Genomic DNA, 10,505 nt, shown 5'->3' on the forward strand with positions numbered 1-10,505 from the left:
TGACTGTTTATTCCTCATGACATTTCAGTAGGCGATTAAACTTGGTGGTGCCTATCTCCTCTCCAAGCTCTTCACCAGGGGGCCAAGGACCCCCCGGTTACCCTTGTCTAGTTTAGCCTGCCGGTCGAAGCAGTTTACCGTGGTGTGGCCGCAGAAACTCTGCTACTTGGAGCCATAGACAAGAGCTGGGTGTTGGTGAGGACCAGTTAGGGATCAACCAGCTATAAAGCATCAGCAATGCAGCTGCGACCGTATCGCCCTCAAGGGTACTACCTCTCCCATACACCCCATACACCACGATAGCACGAAGGTGGCGTTCATTATGAGCCTGTTGACTGGTCAGGCGGCGTCTTGGGCAGTAGAGATCAACAATGCTCAAACCGGGCTTCGGTCTTCCTACCCAGAATTTGTCGCCGAGTTCCGGCGCGTATTTCAACATCCGGTTATGAGAAGGAAGGACGACAATCCGTTGCCGAATACTCCATCTCTTTTCGCATTTTGGCCGCCCGTAGCGGTTACGGGGACCGCGCCCTGTGTGGTTTGTTTCGCCGCGGGTTAAGTGCGGCGTTAAAGGACGAACTGGCAACCCGTGACGGTAGCCGCAACTTGGAGGAGCTCATCGATTTGGCCCTCATTGTGGACAACCGCATGCGGGAGCGTGAGAGGGAACGTACGGAAGAGCGAGGAACTACCCGTGTCCCACCCCGACGTACGGGTCGTCGGCCGGCTGAGCACGAGTCCTGGCGACCACCCGGACCCGAGCGTCATTCGTGTTCCGATCCAGCCGACGCAGAGGAGGAGCCCATGCAGCTGGGAGGCGGACGCCTGGGACCAGCTAAGAGAGAGCGTCGGATTCGGGATCGAGCCTGCTTCTACTGCGGCCAATCTGGACACCGGGCTTCCAACTGTTCCTTGACACCGTCCTGCCCGTCCGGGCGCCCCGAAAACTGTGAGTTTGTGCCCGATACTGCGCCACGTGAGTCGAGACGGGAGGAGGTCCATCCGGGACATCCACCAAGACTCGAGTTGGACGGAACATGAAGTGGGAAGTCAACACCATCTCCATCCTGAAAAGGGCCCAGCAGCGAATGTACTTCCTGAGGCTGCTGAGGAAGCATGGCTTGCCACAGGAGGTGCTACGACAGTTCTACACGGCAGTCATCGAATCAATCCTGTGTTCTTCCATCACGGTTTGGTTTGGGGCCGCCACAAAAAAGGACAAAATCCGACTTCAACGGACAGTTAGGACGGCAGAAAAAATCGTTGGCATCGCCCTACCCACTCTTGAGGACTTGCACACTGCAAGAATCAAGACAAGGGCACGGAAAATCCTCCTGGATCCCCCGCACCCTGCCCACCACCTTTTTCAGCCACTCCCCTCAGGCAGACGCTACAGATCTATGCGTACCAAATCCAGTAGACACTTAAACAGCTTCTTCCCTCTAGCCATTAACTCCTTAAACAGTCACTGACATAGTCACTCTTCTTGCACCACAAAATGGTATTACAAAACTACTGGTATACTCTAAAATGGTTCAATGATTTTGTTGTTTACGATGATACTAGTGCAGCGTGTTATACCGGAGACAAATTCCTTGTGTGTTCTACATACTTGGCCAATAAAGATGATTCTGATTCTGATTCTGATTCTGAACTCTTTATGGTCCGTTACGGGTCATTTTTGTTCGGGCCTTGGTGGACTCTGGGGCGGACAATTGTTTTGTAGACCCCAGCCTAGCTAAGGAACTGGGTTGCCAGGTTGAGGTCCTAAGGGAGACAAAGCGGGTTCACGATCTTGATGGGCGACTCCTGGCGGAAGTGAAAGAAATCACCCCACCGGTGAAACTAACATTATCAGGCAATCACATCGAATACCGTAGATTCTATCTCATGCGGTCTCGATCCGTACCGTTAGTGTTGGGGTTGCCGTGGCTGCGCGAACATAACCCTGTCATTTCCTGGGAACGTCCGGCAATCGAGAGTTGGAGCGCATTTTGTTATACTCACTGTTTGCGCTCGTCGGCAGAAAAGAGAGGGCCGACCCGGAACGAGCCACCAGAAGTTATTTGTTTAGATAAGGTTCCGCGTATTTACCATGACCTACGCCAAGTGTTTAGTAAAGACCGTGCCCAGTCCTTGCCGCCTCACCGGCCGTACGACTGCGCCATCGATCTATTGGAGAACGCCTCACTCCCGAATTCCCGTCTATATCAGGTCTCTCAGCCGGAACAAGAGGCGCTGAGAGAATATATCGATAGCTCACTCTCGGCTGGCCTCATTCGGCCGTCTAAATCCCCGTTGGGGGCTGGATTCTTCTTCATCGAAAAGAAAGACAAGACGTTACGCCCGTGTGTCGATTATCGGGGCCTGAACGAGATCACCATCAAGAACAAATACCCACTTCCGTTATTAGATTCGGCGTTCGCCCCCCTCCAATCCGCCACTATATTCTCCAAACTCGATTTACGAAGCGCTTACCATCTGGTCCGTATTCGTGAGGGGGACGAATGGAAGACGGCATTTAAGACCCCATTAGGGCACTTCGAATACCTAGTCATGCCATTTGGGCTGACCAACGCGCCCGCAGTATTTCAGTGTCTCATTAACGACGTATTAAGAGATTTTCTGAACCTGTTTTGTTTTGTTTATTTAGATGACATCTTAATTTTCTCTCGGACTCTTGCAGAACATCAACACCATGTCAGGCTGGTTTTGCAGCGTCTACTAGAGAACCGGTTATTCGTAAAAGCAGAAAAGTGCGAGTTTCACGTCGAGTCCATCTCCTTTCTGGGGTTTATTATCGAGAAGGGTCAGCTGAGAGCTGACGATGCCAAAGTTAAGGCCGTAGTAGAGTGGCCCACGCCCACCAACAGAAAGCAGTTGCAACGTTTCCTGGGTTTCGCTAATTTTTACCGCCGCTTCATTCGCAACTACAGCCAGAGAGCCCCGGCTAACCTCGGTCAAGATCCCCTTTAGGTGGGACACTGATGCTGACCATGCGTTCGCCGAATTAAAGAAAGCCTTCACAAACCCTCCAGTATTACAGCATCCTAACCCCTCTAATCCGTTTGTCGTAGAGGTGGACGCGTCGGAATCCGGCGTGGGGGCCGTCTTATCGCAGCGATCCCCAGTCAACCAAAGACTTCTCCCCTGCGCCTTCTTCTCTCGTCGCCTCAGCCCAGCAGAAGCCAACTACGACGTGGGGAACCGTGAACTGCTAGCCGTCGTTTTGGCATTACAAGAATGGCGACATTGGCTCGAAGGTACTGAAGAGCCATTCACGGTGTACACTGATCACAAGAACCTTGCCTACATCCGGTCAGCCAAGAGACTAAACTCCCGCCAAGCACGGTGGGCGCTTCTCCTCACTCGCTTCAACTTCACGCTCACCTACTGCCCGGGCTCAAAGAACATTAAACCGGATGCCCTCTCCCGCATCCATGACCCTGCGGAGAGGGACAACGAACCCCCAAGCATTGTTCCGGACCATTGTATTGTGGGGGCACTGAGGTGGGCCGTTGAACGTAAGGTCAAGGAGGCCCAGAACGGAGTTCAAGTCCTGGCTGGTTGTCCGACCGGGAGACTGTTTGTGCCCCCACCTCTGCGCGCAGAGGTGTTACAGTGGGGGCACACTTCTAAGGTGGCATGCCATCCAGGGGTGAACCGGACTTTGGACCTCGTGTCGCAGCGGTTTTGGTGGCCGGAGCTACGCAAGGATACCCAGGACTATATCAAGGCCTGTTCCACCTGCGCATGCAGTAAGGCGTCCCACCAACTGCCGGCTGGTTTGCTGCAACCGCTGCCTACCCCTTCTCGACCATGGTCCCACATTTCCCTGGATTTTGTCACCGGCCTGCCTCCATCCCGGGGAAAATCCGTCATACTCACCATAGTTGACCGCTTCTCTAAATCTGCCCATTTTGTTGCGTTGTCCAAACTGCCCACTGCTCAGGAAACCGCCGACCTCCTAGTGAGACACGTCTTCCGTCTTCATGGAATTCCGGTGGACATTGTGTCAGACCGGGGCCCTCAATTCATCTCCAGGGTATGGAAACGTTTCTGCCAGGCCATGGGGGCCACGGCGAGTCTGTCTTCCGGATACCACCCACAGTCCAATGGTCAAACGGAGCGCATGAACCAAGATTTGGAGGCAGCTCTGCGCTGCGTTTGCCTCCATCGCCCCTCCTCGTGGTCGGCCCACCTGCCTTGGGTGGAATACGCCCACAACACCCTCGTCTCATCAGCGACCGGTCGGTCTCCTTTCATGGCAGCATATGGTTACCAACCTCCTCTATTTCCTTCTCAGGAGGGTCAGGTGGAACTCCCTTCCATACAGCTGCATCTACGACGGGCCCATCGCGTATGGAAGGAGACCAGAGCAGCACTGTCACGCACGGCTCAGCGGAACCAGCAGATCGCTGACCGTCGCCGACGCCCAGCACCCAGCTATCAGGTGGGACAGAAGGTGTGGCTGGCAACTAAGGATCTACGACTCGCAGGTACATCTCGCAAGTTGGGGCCACGCTTCACTGGACCGTTCGAGGTGGAATCGGTCCTCAGCCCCGTCTCCGTCAAGCTCCGACTGCCGCCCACCATGAAGGTCCACCCCGTGTTCCATGTTTCCCTGTTGAAGCCGGTGGCCACCAGTCCCCGGCTCCTCCGCACACGTCGCCGCCTCCTCCACAAATTGTCGACGGTGAACCAGTGTACACCGTGCGTGAAATCTTGGACTCTCGGCGCAGGGGTAGGGGTTTTCAGTATTTGGTTGACTGGGAAGGCTACGGCCCAGAGGATCGGCAGTGGGTCCCCGGCTCCTGGATCTTAGACCCGTCCCTGCTTCGGGCTTTCCATTCAGCGCACCCGTCGAAGCCGGGTGGTCCGCCAGGAGGCGTCCGTTGAGGGGGGGGTACTGTCACATTTCGTTTTTTCGGTCTGGCCAGCAGGTGGCAGGAGCGGTCTCTCTAGCACACCTGCTGGCAATCATTAATCAATAGAGACACTATTTAAGGACTCCTACGTTCGACACCTGTTGTGGGAGTATTGTTTATGGCATTGCTTATCTCGTTGCTCATTGACTAGTGGCTTTTGACCTCGTCGTGTTTTCGCGTGTAGTCTCGGTACCAAGTTAGTGTGTAAGTACCATTTTGTTTTGATGATCTGGCTTTTCTTGCGTGTACAAAGTGTTACATAGTTTTTCGTTCGTAGTTTGTGGCTTTACTTTCCTTTTCTTGCTCTTTTGTGCAAGCTCCTTTTGTTAGTCGTTTTTGATTTACCTCCTGGTCCTCATTGTGGACCAGCGCTTTATGTTCTCGCTTATTTTCGATTCGATTTGGACATTAAATTGTCTTTACTTCGGAGACCTTGTTTTTGTCTACGTATTTTGGATCCCCCTCCCTAACTCGGTTTACCCGAGTTCCTAACAGGTGGTGTGTAGTATGACTCTATTGGTGGTGAGGCAGACCAAAGAAACATTTGGTGGACGCTGATGAGTAAGAGTGTTGTGTGGCTCAGAGAGCAATTTAGTTTTGATACTGTTGGTTGACAGGAGGAGTATCCAGAAAACGTGACTACTACAGCCAAAGGTGATCACAGAAAGACAGGCAGGAAGGTACTGTGTTTCTCCTGGTAGGAAAGGGGACTAACGGACTTTCTGGCGAAACAAGGAAATACAGGAAGGTCTAGAGGGTAAAAAGGTGAGCTAAGAATAAGTGCAATACTGAGAGGAAGGATGTGAGGAGACAAGAATACCAGGTGCTGCAACGTAAGGCAAAGTTGGAGGTGGCACAGGCCACACAAGAGGCTTGTGATGACTTGTGTACAAGGTACTGTCCAACCTTGTACACAAGTCAGGGAGAAAGGGATCTGTACAGGTTGGTCAGACAGAGACAGCAGTGGGAAGGATGTGCAGCAGGATAGGGTGATTCAAGGACAGAGATGTAACTGTGTTCTCTTTGTGCTAGTAGTGTCATGGATAGATGGAAAGAAAACTTTGAGGAGTTGATGAATGAGTAACGGGAGGTAGAATGGAGAATAAATGGCTTAGTAAGCGGTATTTTAGAAAGATACTAAAGAGGATGAAAAAGAAAAGGCCTTGATGACATCTCTGTGAGGGTATGGAAGCATTTAGGAGAGATGGCCGTCGAGTTTTTGACAAGGTACAGAACTGTACCTGTATTGAATTATATAGGATGAGAAGATGGCGGCCGAGTCGGCAGCCATCTGCAAGTGCTCTTCAAGAGGCTTGTTTTTGTTGTTTTTGTGTTTTGTTTTGTCACACGGTATTTGTTACGTTGTATGGACCTGATATGGATTTTTTTCAGCGTTTTTTGGCCACGACATTCGTCAAGGGAGAAGAATCTGTGCTTGGTGGTTGCGCCTTCTCGGCAGCACGCATATACTGGCACTGATTTTGATTGGGAGAATGCCATCTGACTGTCGGTACTGGACAGCCCCGGTGCGCTTGTGTTTTTTGCCCCTGTAATGAGCAGCATTTTTCAAAGCCCCATTTTGTTCAACAGAAATGTTGGTGCTGTTGGACAGTCTGCGGCTGGATGGATGCGTTGTGATGGATCGGCAGTCAGATGAGGTTAGACAGGAATTCACGTGGACAGCGCTTGGCAAACTACGGCCTGTGGGTCGGATTCAGCCCGTTGGTCTTTTTAATCCGGCCTGCCGAAGATTGGTACACAATTAAGGTTCGATATGAATGATTGCATTCATTTCATTTGGACTTGTAATGACAGGCATTTCAACACCAGGTGGCGCAGTGAATTGAAGTAGCAGAGCACAGGGTGGGAGAGGGAGAGATCTTATCAACAACCTACGGACCTCTGTCAGACGGAAATTCTCGGAAAAAAAAGATCATTAAACTTTTTCATTCATTCATTCATTCATTCATCTTCCTAACCGCTTGATCCTCACTAGGGTTGCGGGGGGTGCTGGAGCCTATCCCAGCTGTCTCCGGGCAATAGGCGGGGGACACCCTGAATCGGTTGCCAGCCATTCGCAGGGCAATCATTAAACTTTCTACTACTATATCACATTAATGATAGATAACATAATATATAATAACAATGGACGTTCCGGTACCCAAAACCCATACTGAAGCCCGCAGTAGCGCCAACTCAAGCAAGCTCCGCCTGATACGACGAAATAACTGTGCCGGCGCCACTATTTTCTATCATTGGATCCAAAACTACAATGCAAAGTGAAAGTTTACGTGCCAACAGGACAACTGTGTGAATGTACTTGTGTGGTCCAGCCAGAGCCCAGACTTGAACCACTTGACCATTTCTGCTGAGATCTGAAAATGGCTGTGCACCGATCCACTGTCCCATCCAACTTGATGGAGCTTGAGCAGTGCTCCAATGAGAAATGGGCGAGTGCCAAGTTTGTGGCGTGATATTTAATAAATTGAGGCTGTAAATACTGTTAAATGTACATCAATAATGTATTGAGCAAAGGTCGTGAATATTTACTGTATGTATATGTGATGTCTTTGTTTTTTATTTGTAATACATTTGCAAAAAAAAAGTTCACATTGTTATTATGGGGTGGTGTGTGCAGAACTTGGAGGAAAACCATTTTAATTTCATTTCATTTTGTAACAAAAAATGTGGAAAAAGTGAAACACTGTAAATACTTTACAGGTGTACTGTAGTATTATCATGCACTCACTTTATTGTGATGTTTTTCATCATGATTTTTTTTTTTAACGTAGCATTTTCATATGGCAGGGGTTTCACGCTTGCTGCCCGGGGACCATCGGCAGCCCGCGGCAAGATACTCTGCATCCTGCTATTTGACATCAAAGTTTAATATTAGTGCGGCCCTCTCCCTTTTTTGTTATGTCATTGCCCTGGGCGTTCGTGAGTGTGCGTGCAAGTGTGTGTGTGTCTGTCCGCGCGCGCGTGTGTGTTGTAAATCACTTATCAAGTCAAGTCAACTCAGGCTCATGACAGCTTTGGGTGAATCCTAATTCTGAAATGACACCAAGTAGCAGGAAAAGATATCCTGTCACCCAATCCCACTCATGTCTTTTTCAAAACCTGTCATGAAGAGAAAAGTTGGGAGACAGACAATTTCAAGAAAAATAGGAGACTGAATCTTTTTTGTTGAGCACTGGGGCACCCGACATGCCTAGAATGCACAGAGCAATTTGCCGTGGTTCAAGAAATCAGATGTCATTACTCAACAAGACATGTTGAGAACCGGGTCACCAATCTTGTTCCTATTCTGAAGAACCGCTAATGTTCTAATTGTTTTAAATGTAGATTGAGAAGTTGAGTTGAGTTGTACTTTGTTTTAATACTTGAAACCTTGTTTTGTGGAATATTTATGCGCCCCAGACACACCCATCCTATCTACGGCATTCGCCATATAAAGTGAGTTTGAGACCATTGTCTTAGGGACTGCAGATGAAAATAGCGTTCACAAAAATTCATACAGAGGTTCGAATGCATTCTCCACATTGTCTCTGTTGGACAATTGTTCATGTTTTCTTCTTTATTTTTTTCCAAAATTTAACACAGAGATTTAACATCCATGGATTTTCAATATTGCTTGTTCTCATTGGGATCACAGATTAGGTCACCATCCAAGCACAATACAATACAATACAATACAATACATGCTGATTTATATAGCGCTTTCACAACAGCGGCAGCTGTAACAAAGCACAGGGCAAATACTGTACGTACCACCATTCCGCCTCACATTGACATCTAAGGGCAATTTATAGGCTTGAATTAATCTACTGTGCAATGTCTTTGGAATATGAGTGGAAGCCAGACTACCGGTACATTTTTTCCAAAGGCACAAACCACTGTAGTTTGCTTACTTGTCCTATAGTTGTTGTTGTCACTTTGTTTGTTTATTTATTCTTTTATTTATTTATAAAGGACAACCAAACCCTCTATTTTCCCCAGACTACCAAGAGGTCAACATTTCATAATCACCCAAGATGTCAGTCATGCATCTTTTTTTTTTTTTGCCCTTTTAAGGCCACCTTAAGAATGAATGTGGCTTCCAACTCACATGACTAATTCCTCTGCCATCAAATTAAAAGAACCACAATTAAGGTTTTCGAGCTCAAATTAATCCGAAAATCCGTTGCTGTCACATGTGTGATCAGAGTTGCCCTGCGGTTGTCCTTCGACAGGAAACACTTAACAAACACAGGATCTCTTTAGAAAAGGGTTGCTATTGTCACATTGTCATGTTGATAGCCCAGGGGTCACGGAATAAAATACTATTGAGGAAGGGGACCTGCAAGTAAGCCCTCCCACACATACGCTGCCCTGAATCAGAATGTTGTTGTTTTTTAACCCTCAGGCTATGGACTGGAGATGTGCAGAGGGGAGGGCTCGCTGAAATTTTACCAGACTGAAGAGACTGTTTAAGAGAGAGGTTGTTTCTTGTTTAGGCGGACGGCGGGAGAGCTGACTTGCCCATGAGGCAATATAGGCAAATGTTAAGGTCATCGTGGTGTTCCCCCAAAAATTATTTCAAATTTATAGACAGTAATCTCCAGCACAGATAACTCCAGAACACTTCCAACAACCGCTCTCTCTCAACCCCAATATCTGGATACAAAGCATCCATTCATCAATTTTCTAATCCATTTATCCTCACGTGAGTGTTCCATTAATCTGCCAGGCATGTTTTTTGGAATGTTGGCGGAAATCAGAGTACCCGGAGAAATCCCACGCAGACACTGGCATACAAATCAGTGGAAATATTTTTTTTCTAAAACTGCCAACATAAACCGATAGTTAATACAGTATCAAACTATTTACCGGAATCACATCACCCAGGATAAAATGTTTGAAATGAGATTAGTGGACACAAACTTCTGTTCACAATGCGCACAAGGACATATTGACAACTACATGCATGCCACGTGGGCCAATAGCAACCCATCCATTTTCTGATCCGCCTGTCCTCACGAGAGTCACGGGGCGTGCTGCAGCCTATCCCAGCTGTCCAATTGGAGGGCACACATAGTCAAACCGCCATCCGTGCTCACACATACCTTAGGACAATTTAGAGTGTTCCATTCACCTGCAACACATGATTTTGGAATGTGGAAAGAAACCAAAGTAGCAATTGCAACCGATTTTGAATTGTAGTCACTGAAAATCTCTGCATGTTTCGACCACAGCGTTCCACTGTCACCATCACTCTGCTTGCCAGGAGACACTACACAAATAGCTCTCGCTCCTAAATACAAGAACCCACTACTGATCTCGCTGACTTTTGCAAAGAAAATAAACTTAACAAAATCATAAAACTAAAAATTCAATCCACATAAGCCACAGGCTCAACTCTCTTACAGTATTCATAGCAATAGAAAAAATGTTGGCTCAAAAAGAAATACTATGTCAGCCTTTAATGATAAATGGAATGGAATGGAATAAGTAATCTCAGATCCAAACCTAACCCATCAAAACAAAACGAAGTACAAAACCACTTTCTGTAACACTTTACCCAACATTAATAAAAAT

The sequence above is a fragment of the Hippocampus zosterae genome, chromosome 12 (assembly GCF_025434085.1).
Source record: "Hippocampus zosterae strain Florida chromosome 12, ASM2543408v3, whole genome shotgun sequence".
Taxonomy (NCBI): domain Eukaryota; kingdom Metazoa; phylum Chordata; class Actinopteri; order Syngnathiformes; family Syngnathidae; genus Hippocampus; species Hippocampus zosterae.